The 20,169-nt window shown below is 43.8% G+C and overlaps 1 protein-coding gene and 1 long non-coding RNA gene across 2 annotated transcripts in view; one reads left to right on the top strand and one right to left on the bottom strand.

Moving 5' to 3' along the window:
* Positions 1-20,169, bottom strand: part of epha6 (eph receptor A6) — a 486,126-nt gene that overhangs the window by 156,059 nt on the left and 309,898 nt on the right. The gene's annotated exons all lie outside the window — the stretch shown is intronic.
* LOC129702674 (uncharacterized) lies at positions 739-18,629 on the top strand. Its single transcript, XR_008724415.1, has 2 exons — positions 739-1,658; positions 18,393-18,629. It is a non-coding gene; the product is annotated as an uncharacterized LOC129702674 (long non-coding RNA).

Here is a 20,169-nt window from a genome sequence, read left to right as displayed (position 1 = left end):
CATTGACATTTAGTTCCAGGTGACGTTCAACAATACCCATCTAATTTCAGATCCGCATGCAGCATGGCTGCAGATAAACAACTCCCACAGGCCACTTTGTATGGAGGCTATTTTTAACTCTAATTTTGAAAAACAGCAATCTTGTTTCATCAAAGCACATGACAAATTATAAATGAGAGTAGTTTCTCCAAACCTAGTTCTGCTGAACTAAGTGGTGTTCTGAGTGCCGTTACATGAAGCATATCCATGATTAAACTTGTCTCATAGAGGAGCAGAGACAAAGCATTCATTTTATGTGCTCAGGTTTTCCTTTAGTGTACAATTTGAATAAGATTGGAAGGTTAGGAGACCATAATCTTCCCCACAAATAATAATGAATGCATGATAGGTAGTGAGGTTAAGTATTATACATCACTTTTAGAATTTTAGTTTCGTTTAGTTTTGTTTAGAGAATTTGTTTGCATAAAATTATCAGTGGAACCTAACAATCATTCAAAATAGAGGGTGACACAATGGTGCAGCTGGTAGAGCTGCTGCCTCAAAGCATCAGACACCCAGTTTTGATGCTGACCTGTGTGGAGTTTGCACATTCTCCCAGTGACCAGGCGGACACAACATCACGGAGCTCGCGGTCTCTGGACAGAGAATGACTTCGGGAACTCCAAGTCACAGGCGCTTCGCCGCGATGCGGGCTTCGATCACTCCGGCTGCGGGAGTTTCATTCGCCCCGACGTGGGAGGTTTGACTGCCCCGAGGCGGAAGCTTCGATCGCCCCGACACATGGTTCGACTACCCCGACCACGGGAGAATAAAGAGGAAGAAGACTGGACTTTTTTGCCTTCCATCACAGTGAGAAATGTGGGGAATCCACTGTGGTGGATGTTTATGTTAACTTTTATGTAGATGTGTGTTTTGTTGCTTTTTTTTCCTTTCCCGTATGGTTGTATGGTAATTTGCATATCACTGTACCTTAATTGGTACACGTGACAATTGACAATAAAAGACCTTTGAAATCTTTGAATATGAGTTCGGTCAGTGGTTCTCGACAGTAAATGAGTCAAACAGACAAGCAAGATCTCATCTGCTAAACTAAATGATTTTGTCTGGTACATTGTAAGAAAGCCACAATTAGTTAATGGAGGAGAGAAAGGAGAAAATATAAGCCTGAATATGTTATTGAGTCATAGAGACATATAGTGTGGAAACAGGGCCTTCGGCCCGACTTGTCCACAGCGACCAACATGTCCCATCCACATGTCCCACCTGCTTGTGTTTGGCCCAGATCCCACTAAATCTGTCCTATCTATGTGCCTGTTCAAATGTTTCTTAAACATTGCAACTGTACCTGCCTTAACTACCTCCTCCGGCATCTCGTTCCATACACCCACCATTATTTGTGTGAAAAAATTATACCTCAGGTTCCATTAATGTCCCCCCCTCACCTTAAACCTCTGTCACCTGGTTGTATTAATGTGTGTCAGCAACTCCCGTTCAGGACAGAATCTCCTACATTCAGTCATCTAACAATTCTTACAACCAATGGCCATTTTAATTAGATATTAGGCCCAGCATCCAAGGAACTGGAGCTGGAATGGAGTCTTTGGAAATTTGATAGAGAAGTCTGCCAAGGATAAATCATAGCAGTGCACAAACTGCAGGTAAATTGCTGTCGCACCACGTTACCTCCCTCTGGAGTTTGTCGCTTTAATGTTATTCATGAATATATTTGAATTTAACATTTGGAAATGTATTATAATTCATTTCTGATTTGATTTACAAATTCATAATTATACCTCAAAATTAAGAAAATCTTTTTGAATTGATGTAAACATGTATTAATTAATAAACAAATTAAGCAGCTAATTTATGGATGAATTTCTAAATGTATTAATTAACTTTGAGATTATTTTGTCTTGATCCTGAAATGCTTTAATAATTTATGGATGAATCTATAAACATATTAATTACCTTTTAGTGCATTTAAACACTCCTGTGTCATATAAACACTCACAATGCTGCAAGCTGCAAATGGCTGCTTTGGAATGAGGGCTAAATCCTTCAATTTGGGTGTAGTAGGAAGGAGAGTTTGAGGTCGAGTTAAGCACGTCACTTGCATTCTCTGAATGCGTGTCTCTATATACCACTTATTACAAGTACAGCAGCTGCTCTTTCACAACGTGCTGGAGTAACTCAGCATCTCTCGAGGACTCTGGGTTCCCGAAACAATGCCTATCCATCTTCTCCAGAGATGCTGCTTGACCCGCTGAGTTACTCCAGCACTTTGTGTTCCTTTTTGCAAACCAGCACCCGCAGTTCCTTGTCTCTGCAGCTGTTGTTTCACTCCCAGTTGAATTAAGGAGAGCATTTAATACCTGGGACATTAACTATTTATATAATTATTCAATTAATTATATTTATCACTGTAGAATTATTTATAAACTGATAAGTAAGTAATCTGGAAAACAATAGTGGAAGCTATTGCCAATGTAATCTTATTATATAATACTTCAGTTTTCATTTCACAAATAAATTCATTAAAAAAATACATAATATACAATTAAATGCGATTATGGTCATAATTAAATAGATATAGAATAATGAGCAACAGGGACGTTATATATACATGGCCCTGGTGCTCATTCTTCAACAACAATCATGAATTTTAACTAATTCCTAACTTTTCTATAATCAATAAATTGAAATAGTACAAATTTACTAAAAAGCATTATTTTTACTTTTATTACTTTTAATTTACTTATATACTGTATGTAGTTACTTGGTTACATCTTACGGACCTGAAGAAGGCTATAAAATACTGCGCACACTTCTTTCCTGCTGTATAATATTTGTTGTGTCAAAAGTTTCATCTATCTATCTATCTATCTATCTATCTATCTATCTATCTATCTATCTATCTATCTATCTTGTAAAACTCTGTGGCTGCCGCCTGCCGTCCGGCTGCCTTTCTGCCTTTTGATTCGTTCCATCGTGTGATGTCACAATGCCCAATGCTCGCAGATGTCCAATCGGAATGGATCCATTTACATGTACGTCTGCCGGCTGCCTTTCTGCCTTTGATTCCTTGCCACGCCGAATCCAGACGCACAATCGGCGAGATCTTGTCCATTTCGGTAGAGAATTCACTTTTCTTTCTAAGTATTCGCTCCTCATTACATTTCGTCGTCTTTAAGTACACGTTTTTAATCAAATCCTTCTTTCCCCCCCCACTCCCTCCCCCAATATTTCAAAAATAAACTGGCTTCTCACCCATAGAAGCAGCTATTTCGGTAGACATTTCACTTTTCATTCCAACTATCCACTCCTCATTAGATTCCGTTATGTTTATGTACACATTTTTCATCAAATCCTTTTCCCCCCCACTCACTCATTTTGTCGCCTCCTGCTGGCCAGCGACCATAACGGCTGCTGGCGCCTGCATCACGCCTCAAAGACGCCATTTAAAGCCAGCCGCACTGCTGATTCCTGAGCCGCTTGAGTTGGAGGACCACGTCTCCCGTGGGGGCTACGGGTAGGGAACGGCTGCGTTGGGGGGCAGACCCAACGGGTCTGCCCTTGGTCTAGTATAAATCTAAAATCTGGATCTGTTTATATTTTGTACGAGGCATTTTTAGCATGTTAGATGTATATTTCATTATGTATAATGTTTCAACTTTTAAAATCTGAAACCTTTAAGAAAATGCAAGTGATGCAGGAAAAAACAGTGGTGCAGCCTGCAGAGCTGCTGTCTCACAGTGCCAGGGACCTGGGTTCAATTCTGTCCTCAGGTGACGTCTGTATGGAGTTTGTCAGTTGACCGCTTGGGGTTTCTCCCACATCCCAAAGATGTATTGGCTAGTAGATTAGCAGGGCCACTATATGTGGTATTATGCAATAATAGTGTAAGGCTGAGCAGAGGGGCACTAGGACCCTGCCAGAAGCCAGGCTCCAGTAATCTGATGTGACTGGAACCCAGGGGGTGGGCAGTTAGAGAGAGGCCTGGGCTTACACGAGGCTGTTGCAGTTGCTGCTGTTATTGTACAGATTAAAGGTATACTCTGTTTACGTCGTCGTACGAGCCTTATTACAAGCATAACCCGACATGGTGCCAGAACTGGGAGACTTGTAAGCAAGAAAATATATAAAGAAGAAGAGGACGGTGTATCGTTTTGGCGGGAAATAGGAGACGAGCTGGCAGATATGGCGCAACCTACACCCACTGCTACGTTCACAATACAACCTCCAGAGCCATTCGATTTTACCAAGCCTCAAGAATGGGAGCGTTGGATCAGGAGATTCGACCGCTTCAGGCTTGCAAGCAATTTAAACGCGACGTCGGCAGAAAACCAGGTGAACACGTTAGTGTATTGCATGGGCGATGAAGCAGAAGATGTGCTAAAGGGGCTAACGCTAACTGCAGATGAGAGGAGGGTGTACACGGATGTCAAGGCAGGCTTTGATGCATTTTTTGTGCCTAAAAAGAATGTTATCTATGAAAGAGCCAAGTTCAATCAGCGTGTGCAACTGCCAGGAGAAATGGTGGATTCCTTCATCACTGCTCTATACGGATTAGCCGAACACTGCAACTATGGACAGTTACAGAACGAGCTGATCCGCGACAGGTTAGTGGTTGGGCTGAGAAACGTCTCATTGTCCGAAAAGCTACAGCTAGACAGAGACCTAACCCTTGAAACTGCTATAACAAAGACAAGGCAGTCTGAAGAAGTTAGACGACAGCGGTTTGACTTAAGAGGAGAAAATAGCGGTGCTAGCAAGTGCTCAAATGTTGATGCTGTGCATGCTAAAAGCTACAGAAAACCCAAATTTCCCTCAAAGCCTCAGCCACAAGCACAAACACCAGGCAAAAATAAATTTAATACACAGCCACAGCCAGGTTCAAAGGCCTGCTATAGATGTGGAAAAATGCCCTCGCATGGAAAATTGGAATGCCCTGCTAAAGATGCTGCGTGTTACAACTGTGGCAAAAAGGGACATTATGGCAAAGTGTGCAGAAACGGTGCTAAATCTCTCAATGCTGTCACTACAGAGGAAGAAGAGAGCTTTTTCCTGGGATCCGTGGATGCTGGAAAAGACCCGTGGACGGTGCAGCTACAAGTGAGACAAAAAAAAGTGTGCTTTAAAATAGATACTGGTGCTGATGTCACCGCCATGCCAGCGGAGGTGTACCATGACATTACAGGGGGGCATGATGTGAAATGCCTGGCAGTGTCGACACGCCCATTGTTTGGGCCAGGGGGCAATGCACTCTCTGTTCTGGGCGTAGCCAGAGAAACACTGCGCAGAGGCAACAAGACAGCCATAGAGGACATTTATGTAGTCAAAGACCTCCACACTGCACTGTTGGGAAGACCTGCCATAGAAAGGCTTCAGCTTGTGTGCAGGGTTGACGGCATCACCTTGGGATCAGAGGACACCAACATCTATGTAGACTCTGTCATCAGCAACATTCCTGTCAGTGGAGATTATCTGAGCAGCCTACGGGAGCACCTACAGGCAGACAGCACATGCTCTGCACTGATGGAGTACTGCACAGACGGCTGGCCCGACAAAAGCCAACTGCAGGGAGTGCTGAGACATTACTGGGCTGATAGAGCAGTGCTGACTGTGCACGATGGGCTGCTGCTGCGGGGCACGAGGCTCGTCATCCCATCAGCCTTACAAGGTGATGTGCTGCAGAGACTACACGAAGGACACCTGGGGGTGACAAAGTGCAGGGGCCGGGCCAAACAGACGGTATGGTGGCCAGGACTCAGCAGCCAGCTGAATGACATGGTGCTGAAATGTAGAACCTGCATCCAAGAGCGAAGGAACGTCAAAGAGCCGCTGATGCCAACGGAGATGCCAGACAGGCCTTGGCAAACCTTGGGAGCTGACCTATTCACGCTGAAAAACAAGACTTATCTATTAGTCGTAGATTATTTCTCAAGATATGTGGAAGTTGCGCTACTATCACCCACAAGGTCCACAGATGTGGTGGTGCACCTGAAATCCATATTTGCTCGTCATGGAATTTGTGAATTTCTTAAAAGTGACAATGGGCCCCAGTTCTCAGGTAGCCACTTTAAATCCTTTGCAGCAGAGTATGGCTTTATGCACATCACGAGCAGCCCCAGGTTTCCTCAGAGCAATGGGGAGGCGGAACGCGCTGTACAAACCGTGAAAAACCTGCTAACAAAGGCGTCAGACCCATATCTTGCATTGCTGGCCTACAGAGCAACCCCTCTACGGAACGGCTATAGCCCGGCCGAGCTGTTGATGGGGCGCCGCCTCCGCACTACAGTTCCTGCCCTTCCAACCCTGCTGAATCCAGTTTTGCCTGACTACAACGCGCTGGGGGCCAAAGAAAGGGAGAAGAGGTGGAACGACGCAAGATCCTTTGACAAGAGGCACGGAGCGAGAAATCTGGAGCCACTAATACCTGGGGAGGATGTGTGGATCACCGATGCACGAGTCCAGGGCAAAGTGCTATCTACACACAATGCACCTCGCTCTTATATCGTCCAGGTGCCTCAGGGCACACTGAGGAGGAACCGGCAGCACTTGGTGCCGCTGCAGACCAACAGTGAGGTAGTCGACGCGGATGAGCCACTGGTGGGAGAAGAGCCAGCTCCACCAGAGCCAGCTCCACCAGACCCAGCTCCACCAGTGACAGCATCACCCAGCGGAGAGGGCCCCACCACAGAGACTGTGCGGACAAGGTGTGGGAGAGAGGTTAGAAAGCCGAAGAGACTTGATTTGTGATTGATTGATCTGTTTTCTACAATAAAGAAAAAGAGAGAGTGAAATGTGATGTGAAAATGTTCTGTAAACCTGTTACATTTACCTGAAACCTGAAAGAATAGTTCACAGTATGGTAACGTGTAAGTTATTTTATTTCTATTTTGCATGCTTAGATCAGGGACAGGTCTTCCAGCAAAAGGGCAGAATAAACCCCTTAAGACCTGCAGAGACAAAGGTAGTCCACCCTTTGTTCTCAAAGAAATGGAGATGTGGTATTATGCAATAATAGTGTAAGGCTGAGCAGAGGGGCACTAGGACCCTGCCAGAAGCCAGGCTCCAGTAACCTGATGTGACTGGAACCCAGGGGGTGGGCAGTTAGAGAGAGGCCTGGGCTTACACGAGGCTGTTGCAGTTGCTGCTGTTATTGTACAGATTAAAGGTATACTCTGTTTACGTCGTCGTACGAGCCTTATTACAAGCATAACACGACACTATAAACTGCCCCTGGTGTGTAGGTGAGAGGTAACATCCGGAGACACTGATGAGAATGTTGGGGGAATTAAAAAAAACAGACTACTATAGGATTACAGTAAATGTGTGGTTGATGGGAGAAAGGGCCTACTTTAGTGCGGTATCTTTCTATGAGGCTCTACTATATAGTTACCTGCTGAAAGTAAATCTGAAGGATTAGATTATATTTGTTATTTGAGTTTAGTTTAGAGATACAGTGTGGAAACTTGCGCTTTGGCCCACTGAGCCTGCGCCAACCAGCGATCACCCTGTACACTAGATCTATCCTGTACACGAGAGACAATTTACAGAAACCAATTAACTCCCAACAAACCTGGGAGAAACCCGGAACACCTGGAGAAAACCCACGTGGTAGCAGGGAGAACAAGCAAACTCTGTACAGGCAGCACCCACAGTCAGGATCGAACCAGGGTCTCATGAGCAGTAAGGCGGCAACTCAACTGCTGCCCACAGTGCTGCCATATAGTCATATTTTAGCAAAACTTTTCACCATGTGAAAACCTCTTCAAGAATCGCGTCTGGGTTGAATCGTGACCATCAGAATGTTGTCCGGGTCATTCCTGGGCACTGTTTACATTGGCACAGTACAGATCTACCCAGCATGTCACAGAACAAATAACACCATAGGTCGCGCAGTTACAATTTCTCCACCGATGGCAGAAGTTGAAATTTTGGGAGGAAACCAATCCCATTCATTCATCATTCACAAAATTAACGAGGAAAATCAAATACCAGATGGCACATCTTTACGGTGAGAGGGGGAATGACTGAAAGAGATCTCCTGGGCTTTTTATTTTACATGGAGGATGGTGGGTGCCTGGAACATGCTGACGGATATGGTGATGAAGGTAGATACAATAAAAACATCTGAGAGACTTTTAGATAGGCACATGGTTATGCAAGGAATGGAGGGATATGGATTATGTGCAGGCAGATAAGAGTTGGTCTTGGCATCATGTTCGGCACAGACATTGTGGGCCGAAGAGCCTGTTCCTTTGCTGTACTGTTCTATGCCCTGTGATTACCTTCTGCAAGGTCTGAAAACAAGGCAGCAATTAAAGAGTGCACTGTCATACTTAATTCCTGCGCACACACTCTGCAGTTTTACTTATCTCTGGGCGTCAGGAGCTCTCCTCATTGATCACAGTCTGTCTTTAGACAACCATTTGTGACTTACATGCTGAGATCAAGGTAAGTTAGCACACGGCTGACAGTGGATTGCTGCTACTCACAGGACGGGAATGATGGGGACAATTCATTGCACAGGGTGTGAGTGAGACGGATGCACTGCAGGGCAGCGTCCACACTCCCCCACAGGTTCCTCCTCCTCCCTGGTAGCATTTGCTGCCAGCTCCCAGTGGCTGCCATGGGGAGACCTCTCCAGGTGCCCACTCACTTCATGCCAAACAACATGGCCTGGCAGTGGTGTGGCAGCTGTGAGCTCTGCATTCATATCCAGACGGCAGACGACTGCTTTTGCGCGTGAGTCACAGGCCAAATGCTGCAGCCGCACTTTTCAGGTTTTCCTACCCAATTTTGCCAATTCTCTCAAGAGGTAGAAGTCTACAGTATATTAGCTCCACATAAATCAACTATTCAGCGAGCCATGAGTTTTGTCACACAGGGAGTGGCGGGTACCTGGAATGAACTGCTGGCGGTGACATGGAGGCAGATACAATAGTTGCATTTAAGAGGCTTTTGGATAGGCACATGGATCTGCTGGGAATGGATGGATATGGATCACACGCAGGGAGAGGAGATTACTTCAACTTTGCATCATGTCCGACATGGACACTGTGGACCGAAAATTCTTGTGTTAAAAAATAGGACACAAAGTGCTGGAGTAACTCAGCGGGTCAGCCAGCATCTCTGGAGGACATGAATAGGTGACATGTTGGGTCATAGGTTCATACGTTATAGGAGCAGAATTAGGCCATTCAATCATGGCTGATCTATCTTTCCCTCTCAAGAACATTCTTCTGCCTACTATCCACAACACTTGACATGCCAACTAATCAATCTGTCAATCTATGCCTTAAAAACACCCTTCTGGAGAAGTGTGCTGACCTGAAACTTCGCTTATCCACGTTCTCCAGAGATGCTGCCTGACATGCTCTGTTACTCCAGCACTGTGTTCTTTTTTGTAAACCACATCTGCAGTTCCTTGTTTCTATACTTTCTCTGTTCTGGTGTTGCACTTTGCCATGAAGTAGGAAATGCAGTTTCTAAGGTTGTCCCTTTAGTTTAATTTTGTTTAGTTTGGTTCACTTTAATGTTATGTGTACCAAAGTACAGTGCAGAGCTGTTTTGTTGCATACTATCCAGTCAGCAGAAAGACTATGCATGATTACAATCAAGTCAACCACAGTGTACAGATACAGCTTAAAGGGAATAACGTTTAGTGCAAGATAATGTCCAGTAAAGTCCGATTAAAGTTAATCAACACCGGCTGATTTCACAATCAGACGTGGTGTTGCTACAGCTTTCTGCACCATCTCTGCTAGCTCAACCACTCTCTGGATTACCGAGCCTGCTTCAGGTTTACTTCCACAGGTAGAGATTAATATGCTCAGTTAAACCTCTAACACCATGGGGGAGAAATTAAATTCACAGTCATCATTTCACAACTACTCAAGCCCCAGCAGTGAGATGCATCAAGCTATCAAGAATGTGATTGCCACTTACTGCCTTAATTTCTAATGAGATCCCAATCTGACTTGAATCTTAGGAAAGACATAATACAATATACAATACAATACAATTTAGTGCTGGAGTAACTCAGTGGGTCAGGTAGCATTCCTGAAGAGTGTGGATAGGCTATGTTTCAGGTTGGTGCCCTTCTTCTGACCTGGACACACTACCCCAACCACATGTGCTTCCCTAACACTTGCCTGTGTCGCCCACTTGTGCCTCATGGCTTCCAGCTCTGGTTCCAGATCTACCAATTTGGACCCGACCTGGATTTGAGGGACCAACGCTCAATCCGTCACTTCTTGCCAGAGTTCTCCTTCCATACCCTGCATCCCACACTGGCCACCATGCCCCAGCACCAGCAACCCCTCATTCTGTCTCTCCTGTAGCTCCTGGCCTTACTCACACAGACCTTCAATGGACCTCAACTCTGATCCTGACGTGAATCTTTGATTGACTAGATTAGCAAGAGCAGAACTTCCTTTGATGCCTTGACTTCTTTCCAAATTCCTCTACTATTTTTCTTATCCAATTCCTTCAATTTTATAAACTATTTATTTGCTTTAATATTCCTTGAATTATAAATGCAAAATCTATGAACTTTTATGTAAAATTAAGAGAGGCGTAGACAGGGTAGACAGAACCTTTTTCCCAGGATGGAAAATAAAATACTCGAGTGCATAGCTTTAAGGGGCTGTCCCACTGCGGTGACCTAATTCGCGAGTTCAGACGAGTTTTCCCTCGACTCATACTCGCAGCATGGTCGACACGAGGTCCTAGGAGGTCTTTGTAACTCTCCTTCATGCTCGAGAGTATTCTTTGCGTACTTGAGGTCTCAGCTAGGTCGCGGCATATTTTATAACATGCTAAAAAATGCCCGCGAGTGTGTGCGTGTGTGTGCGTGCCTGCGTGCGTGCATGCGTGCGTGCGTGTGTGTGTGTGTGTGTGTGCGTGTGTGTGCGTGCGTGTGTGTGTGTGCGTGTGTGTGTGTGTGTGTGTGTGTGTGTGCGCCAACGGTCGATCCGGCTCGTGGTTTCATCGCTGACGGTCGATCCAGCTCGAGGTTTTTCAAGCGAGTGCCCTCAAGCTTGAAAGTCGGAGACAGTCGCTGAGAAGTCACGTCAATGCGTCAGGCCCTTAAAGATGAGAGCTTTAAGGTGATATGGTTAATATATGATGAGTGTTTGAAGGCACTGGTCTGCACTCGCTGGAGTTTAGAAGGATGAAGGGGTACCTCATTGAAACTTACTGAATAGTTAAAGGCCTGGATAGAGTGAATGTGGAGAGGATGGTTCCACTAGTGGGATAGTACAGGACCAGAGCCTCAGAATAGGCTCAGAATAAAAGGACATACCTTTAGAAAGGAGTGAGGAGGAATTTCTTTGATCAGAGGATGGTGAATATGAGCAATTCATTGCCAAGTCAACGGATATTTTTAAGGCAGAGATTGACAGATTCTTGATCATTAAGGGCATCAGTGGTTATGAGGCAAAGGCAGGAAAAAAGGGTTGAGAGGGAAAGATAGTTCATCCACGATTGAATGGTGGAGTAGACTTGATGTATCAAATGGCCTAATTCTGCTCCTAGAACTTATGAACATGATTCCTTGATCTACGAACCTGTGACATTTTTAGTGATTAGGTATATTAGACTATAAGATCTAATGTTAGTGGAAAATAATTCCAATTCCAAATACATTGCCCAATAATTAATGGAGAGCACAAGCATCTGCATAGAATAAAGGTGTTGAAGTGGGTCAGACAACATCTCTGGAGGACATGGATTGGCAACATTTAGGTCACGACTCTTCTTCAGTCAATTACTGATGTTTAACTCAGTTACTGCCATTTTATTTTATATGAAGGCTGTGACCACATCTGTGCCTTAGATCAGTCACATCCATATAATTTTATATTAGTTTAGTTTAATTTGGGGAATCAGCATGGAAACAGCATCTTTGGCAAGCGGGGTCAACGCCGACCATTGATTGCACTAGTTCTCTTTTAACCTACTTCCTCATCCACTTCCTACACACTCAGGGCAATTTAAAATCACCCAAAATCAGGGTTGAACCGGGGTGTCTGGCCTTGTGAGGCAGCAGCTCTACCGCTGCGCCACTGTGTCATCTATATTCTGCCTAGCGGCACCTCCCTTCCAATAATTTCAATCAAACAGTATTCAACAAATCAGCTACTTGTAAGGGAAAATCAAGAGAAAACTGCAAACGTTGAAAATCTAAAGTAGAAATAGAAATTGGTGGACATGCTCAGCAGGTCAAGCCACATCTGTGGGAAGCGAAACAAAGGTAATGTTTCACGTTGAAGACCTTTCCTTAGAATGCTAGCAGGATCTTTGACGGGGGGTTGGGGGAAACTTTTTTTTATCTCTTACCTTGACGGAGATGCGACGTTTTCCGTATCGTATCTTTGTCCGCACTGCGGCCTAACATCGAGGAGCTGGCTGGCTGGGGTCCAACTATGGGAGCTCCAACAGCGGAGCCTGCAGGACTTGACATCGTGGAGCTGACGGTCCCTGTCGGGGATCAACCTCGGAGCTCTAACTGCGGGAGCCTGCAGACTTTAACATTGTGGAGCTCGTGTTCCCTTGTTTAGGGACCAACCTCGGGAGCTCCAAGCCATAGGAGCCTCGACCGCCTTGATCACGGGAACACCGATCGCCCCAACGCGGGAGCTTCGATCGCCCCGACTGCGGATGGTTCGACTCCCCCGACAGCGGGAGAATAAAGAGGGAAGCAGTTTAAACTTTATTGCCTTCCATCACAGTAAGGAATGTGGGGAATCCACTGTGGTGGATGTTTATGTTAACTTTTATCTAGTTGTGTGTCTTGTTGCTTTTTTTTAGTATGGCTGTATGGTAAATCGAATTTCACTGTACCTTAATTGGTACACGTGACAATAAACAAACCTTACACCTGAAATATTGGCTCTATTTTTCTTCGTACTGATGCAGCTTGACCCACTGAGTAAATCAATAACCTTCTCACCCATTCACTGGGACCAAACTCCCCATCACCGACTCCATCTACACTTCACGCTGTCTAGGAAAAGCAGCCGACTATATAGAAACATAGAAACATAGAAAATAGGTGCACGAGTAGGCCATTCGGCCCTTTGAGCCTGCACCGCCATTCAATACGATCATGGCTGATCATCCAACTCAGTATCCTGTTCCTGCCTTCGCTCCATACCCCCTGATCCCTTTAGCCACAAGGGCCACATCTAACTCCCTCTTAAATATAGCCAATGAACTGGCCTCAACTACCTTCTGCGGCAGAGAAAAACTTGTCCCACCCCAGTTATTCCTTCTTCTCTCCGTTTCCCATCAGATAGAAGATACAGAACCCTGAAAGAGTGTACCATCAGACTCAGTAACAGCTATTTCCCCTCCATTATCAGGTTTCTTCCATAAACTAGGATACTGTCCAATTCACCTCTACCCTATTGTGGATATTGTATGCCTCTGGAATTGGTAAGTTACAATGTTGAGAGCTCTATTCTGCACTCTGCATCTTCCGCTTCACTTTACCTATTGTACAGCTTGATTGTATTTATGTATAGTATTTGTCTTGAGTTGATTGGAAAGCATTCAAAACAAAGCTTTTCACTGTACCTTACATGTGACAACAATAAACCTAAATCCAACAGTTCTTCATCAACAAACCAACTTCTCATGCGAAGACTGCAGGATATCAGATTGCAACATATTAATAATCTCATCAGTGCGGATTTCATGTCAATAAAATGTTTCTTCCTATTGTCACATTTCCACATCGTTAATTCCCAAATTGACGTTTCTAATAGAAATTGTCCATGTAAATTTGCCACACTGTTAATCTCTCCCACCACTGACAGCATCATGCTGTTCCAATTTTGCAAGACTGCACTGCATTGAAGCTGTGATGCTTCCCAAGTTTTGATATCGGAAAATAAATGAAAATACATCATCAAGGTACAATTTAATAATAAGGGAGTTTCAAAATGGATCAGAATTACAATGGTGGGAGCTCAACTAACTATGTCCATCTTCTAGAAAGAAAGAACTACAGATGTTTGTTAATACACACAAGGACACAAAGTGCTGGAGTAACAGCAAGTCAGGCAGCATCTCTGGAGAATATGGATTGGTCATGTTTCGGTTTGAGTCCTGAAATGTCACCATGTTCTCCAGAGATGCTGCCTGAACTGCTGAGCACTTTGTGTCCTTTTATGTCCACTTTCCAACCACATTTCACCCAAAGATAACTCTGAGCCTTGACCCATGCAATGCTATCGTGAGCAACAATCCTAGAATGGATCCAGTGGACAATGGAGAGCTATTTGTGTTCAATGCTCAACTATGAGAAAGGTCATTGCTACTGATATAAGCTTTCTAATCGAGGGATATTTCTTGTGCTCACTATTCACCTCTGAGAACGGTCATTGTTATTGATGCAAGCCTTCTTATCCAGGGTTATATCTTGAATTTAATTTTCCAGCTGCTATTGTCAGATTCAAACTCATGTCACAAGATGAACATTTTTTTTCACACAGTGAGTGGTGGGTGCCTGCAATGTGCTGACAGAGGTGGTGGTCGAGATAGATATGATATATATTTTAAGAGGCTTTTGGATAGGCACGTGGATATGCGGGGTATGGAGGGATATGGTCATGTGCTGGCAGAGGAGATTAGTTTAACTTGGCATCATGTTCGGTGCAGACATTGTGGGATAAAGGGCCTGTTCCTGTGCTGTACTATTCTATGTTCTCTGATACTAGTCCAATAACTCAACCACCTGTCTGGCTATATTCAATGAACATTACAAATCCCAATTATTTGTGTGAATTATGGGGCACAATGGATGCCCACATTGTATTGAAGGCTGTATTTGAAGGTTAAATATTGAATTGATTAAAAAATTGTTTGATTGATTGAAAGATACAGCATGCAAACATCCCTTTCTGCTGGTGCAGCTGGTGGACACTGAGTATCGATCACCCATTCACACGAGTTCCATGTCATCGCCTTGTTCATCCACTCCTGACACACGCGAGACTATTTTCAGTGGCCAATTATCAAAAAAACATGCACAGGTTTAGGATTTGGGAGTAAACCGGACTACTGGGAGGAAACCCATGAAGTCACAAGGAAAGCATGCAAACTCCACACAGACAGCACCCGATGTCAGAATCAAACCTGGATCTGTAGTGTTACGAGACAGCAGCTCCACCAGCTGCACCACTGTGTCGCCCTTTTATATATTAAATATATTTTAAATAGATTGTTTATTGGCATTATACTTACTTTTATATAGCATTTATACCGTCTTTCCACAGAAGTGAAAGTAATTTAAAGAGTGTTTAATAGTACCGTCGTTGCTAATATTGCTGATTTAACCCATTGGTGCTGATTGCATTTCTTAACAATATGTTCTTCTGGTACTACTTACTTTCATCTCCCTCTCTATTGTTGGCCATGCATTCCCCATCACGCGTTCCTCTTCTGCTTCACCTGCCATGCTCATCCTGCGTCAGTGTTGAGGAATTTCCCACAACTTCCCATGTGGGAGTGCAGTCAGGAACACAATGGTGAACAGCTACCGGCAAGTTCGGCACCTCTATGTTTGTGTGTGTGTAAGCGGGGATCAGGGGATCAGGGGTGGGAGGGGGAAGGGGGAACTGTTGGTATTTTTCTGTTCCATCAGGTTCCATATTTGAACAAGTTACTTTAAGTGGGTCTTGCATCATTACCGCCCATCAACCAGGGGAACCAATAGCTGGCACAGCCAGAGCTTATTGTTCAGCTGTCTGGCAATGCTGCCTCCACGCTGCACTGAAGCACCACAAATTGTGACTCCAAGTCCGACACCGTCCAAGGATGTTGACGTAAATAAGCAGTGTATGGTTTTGTCAGGAGGAAGGTAGAAAGTGAATTACACCTTGGATATGCTGGTCTTTCTGTGCTTCTACAAGCAATGTGTCAATTTAGTGGCTGTATTAAAGGTGGGAATATGCTGGTCTTTCTGTGCTTCTACAATGTGTCAAATTAGTTGCTGTAATGAAACTTTGTTGAGAGACAATCAAATGCAATAATTCATGATTATTTTTAATCAGATTGTAGGGACTATATCTTGCACTGATCATTTTTCCTTTATCCTGTATCTGTACATTGTGGACAGCTTGATTGTAATCACCTATATTCTATCCGCTGACTATAAAAGCTTTTCATTGTACACGGGACATTAAACTAAACTAAACATACATTAACAAACTTACATTAGGATTTCTGCCATAAGACATAGGAGCAGAATTAGACCATTTGGTCCATAGAGTTTGCTTCGCCATTCAATCATGGCTGATCTATTTCCCCCTCTCAACCCCATTTTCCTGCCATCTCCCTGTAACCCTTGGCACCCTTACTAATCCAAAGCTATCACTCTCTGTTTTAAAAATACTCAGTGACTTGGCCTCCACGACTGGCTGTGGCAATGAATTCCACAGATTCACCATCCTCTGGTGAATCTACACTATTCCCACCTTTATGTGAGAACAAAAGCAGAAGGATAATCTCCATGGACCTTTATGAAGTATAAGTTTCTCTGAGAATGAACATTGCAGAACTATGAGAGGATGTGATGGTTCTTCAAACATTACCATCCAATTGAGCACAAGGTTAACGCCAACATTTCCTTGCACATGTGCTCGCAGTGCGCTAACACGCTCTTTCTATACCATTATTATACTGCAGATTGAGCAAGACCTTGTAGATCCTGGCCCATCCTGAATCATCACCCACAGCTCTTCAACCCTGCTGCATATTCAGAGCTGCATATTCAACGGTGCATGCATAGAAATCCTGGACTTACTAATATTTAAATGACTAAAAACCTGCAGTTTAATTCCGAACCGTGGGCATTAACCCATGAGAACTGGCCCAATTCTTTTCAAATGAACTAATTTCATGGAACTAAGGTACATGAGTAAATTAATTGTTTTAAAAGGGAGAAATGACCAATGGTAATCGATCCCGCAGTACAAGCAATGTAACTTTGTTAAAGTGCTTGGGTGTACATGCAAAGCAATACCCACCACGTTCCTATAATTTGTTGCAATACATGGCTGAATAATAAGTAACCCTTTTTTGTATGGTTACAGGAATTCTAATAATGTCATTTTCTCTGTGGAAGAGGCAGTCAGCTTCACTGCTTGCAGGTTATGCTATACTTGGGGAAATCCAAACTGTTAATTGACACAAGCGATCAGTTAACAGTACCTGACGTCTGAAGCGCATTGACTGTAATTACTCTGCGGTAAAATAATTTATTAACCAAAAGAACTAAATAAAACATCATCTCAGTCTATAACATCAAACTGACAAACCTACTTTAAATTAGATTAGTTACAATTAAAAAAATCAAATATGTACAACTCTATCAACTCGGGACTGGTTTAGATCAGTATCTTGGTCGGCATTGCAAGTTAGACCGTATGATTCTAGATGAGATGCCAACGCTTGCATCAATGCTGAATGGTATGTCCAAGGAACAAAACTGATTTGATAGATTTGTTTGATGTGTTTGCAAGTTTCACCCTTCTCTAAGAGATGAAAAATATGTTGAAACAGCCACTATTTTCAATTTAAAACATGATACAAAGTGCTGGAAAAACTCAGCGGGCAGCATCCCTGGAGAACATTGAATGGTAATGTTTCGGATGGGGACTCTTCTGTAGAGTTGCAGCCTTCCTGACTACGGGAGCTGCCTGTAGGGAGTTTGTATGTTCTCTCTGTGATCGTGTGCGTCTTCTCTAGGTGCTCCAGCTTCCTCCCATACTCCAAAGATTGTATAGGTTTGCAACTAATTTTTTTCCATACATTGCTGGTCTCAGTGGGCTGAAACGTTTGTTTTCCACGCTGTATTTCTAAAGTAAAGTTCAGATCCATCCAGGTCCTCCAGTGATGGTGCCTGACCCGCTGAGCAACTCCAGCACTTTGTGTCTTTTTTGTAAAGTGGCATCCGCAATTCCATGTTTCTCCCTTTTCGAAATTTTCCTTGTTTGTATCGTGCTGTATGATTCCTTTCTTCTGTAATGCAGGGGAATGAGGAAGGGTTGGGGAATCATGGTGAAGGTCTCAGTGCATCCTCTGTTCCATATCTTCAGGTTGTTGAACTTCACACAGATTTCACTCTGGGGTTACTTCATGCTGATTCACATGATGAATGATTAAATAGCTTTTTAATTGCTGTTAAATTATTCCAGCTAAACTGTGATTTCATGCAAATTCTAAGCCATAATGGCATGCAGTGAATCATTTACCAAGATTTAGAATTTGGAACAATGTGAGACGATTAATTCTAATTTTGTAACAGTGGAGAATTATGTGCGCGAGTGGGCATTTATGAATATATCCTGATTGCTTTGTTCTGGTTTATGCAGTGGAAATGGATCGTTCGACACGGGAACAGAAGACAGCAAATCTAAACCACAGACAATCCTGATGTGCGCAGAGTGGAAGTGTTAAAATGCCATTAATGAATCAGGATCTGAGCATGAAATTACAAGTGGATTGAAATCCTGGAAGGAACTTTATTACTTTTAGTCCACATTAACAGAAACACCAGGACAACAAAGGTGAAAGACCATTATTGGAAATTAAATAAAGAGCAGCTGTTCCCTGACCTTGTGGAAATTAAGTAAAATTCAAAAGTGTTATTATATATCTTAATTAAATCTCGAGTTAATTCATTAGATTTTGATGCTTGTTAAAGCAATATAATTTCAGTCAGCGAATAGAATGGGGTGGATTATAGTGATGGCTGGTTGATGATTCTTTAGACTTTAGACTCTAAGGGATACAGCGTGTAAACAGGCCAGGCGGCCCACTAAGTGGACGGCGACTAGCGATCACACCGTACACCAGGGGTTGGCAACCTTGTTCTGCAAAAGGGCCCGGACACATGTCTGTGAGCGGATGGCAGGCCGCATCTATCACGTGTACACATGGATCCCGCCACTTCGAGGACGCCAATAGTACTCACTTGTCCCCGGCCTATTGACAACCCCGATCCCGACCAAAGATCATAGAGTGGATCTTTGATCCCGACAGTGAAGCCCAGACGCAGAAGGTGCACGACCGTGCCAGCGGCTTTGCGCAGGATGCGAAACAGCCAGAGCTCGGCGCTCGGCGCTCCTTGGCGCGGCTCCACCATTGCGGCTCCAGCGCAGGCCTCCTTTAGCCCTTGTGTCACCGTGCCTGGGAACCGCGGCCTCAGGCCCGGGTGGTCCTGGAGATGAAGGAGGTCTGTGGGCCGGATTATTAAGGATTATAGGCCACATGCGGCCCAGGTCCATAGGTTGCCGACCCCTGCCGTCCACTAACACTATCCTACACACTAGGGACAATTTACAAGTTACAGAAGCCAATTAACCTACAAACCATCACGTCTTTGGAGTGTGGGAGGAAACCAGAGAACCGGGGGAAAATCCCGTACAGACACCACCCATAGTTAGGATCAAACCCAGGTCTCTACTGTTAAAAAAAAAAGATAGACACAAAGTGCTGAAGGAACTCAGCGTGTCAGGCAGGCAGCATCTCTGGAGAAAATGGACGTGATATTACGGGTTGAGACCCTTTTTGAGACTTCTGATCCGAACTGTCACTTGTCCGTGTTCTCCAGAGATGTTGCCTGATCCACTGAGTTACTCCAGCACTCCAGCACTTCATAAATCAGCATCTGCAGTTTATTTTCATTACTGTGCTTTTTTTCCCTTCCCAACATTATTTTAATCCACATTCATGCTTTCAATTACCACACAGGCACCTCATATTTTCCATGTGTTTGATTTATTCCTTTTTGAAATAATGCACTAGTTCCTTTTATACCAAAGCTTGATTTACACACTGGTATTTTTGGAATAACGTGTTCAAATTTACCTCTGACTGCATCATCGCATATATGTTTAATTTATGTGTTTTTGAATTATAATTTATGTGTTTTTGAATTATGCACCAACCTTTCAAGCATGTAACCTTGGCATAAAGCACGAGGTGCCTGTACTTATGAAAGGAATTGTATTTTTTTTTAAAAACCTATTTAAATGGGTTTCAGCTGTTTCTAAATAATCCTGGTCACCAGAAACATTCAGAAACTGTGGGACAGGCATTGGACAGACATTTGGCAGCTCAAGCTGTCAGTTAGATTCACCTATGACT

This window comes from Leucoraja erinacea, chromosome 13, assembly GCF_028641065.1.
Source record: "Leucoraja erinacea ecotype New England chromosome 13, Leri_hhj_1, whole genome shotgun sequence".
In the NCBI taxonomy this organism is placed as follows: Eukaryota; Metazoa; Chordata; class Chondrichthyes; order Rajiformes; family Rajidae; genus Leucoraja; species Leucoraja erinaceus.
The sequence above is the reverse complement of the archived record's forward strand: the minus strand, read 5'-3'. Positions and strand labels throughout refer to the sequence as shown.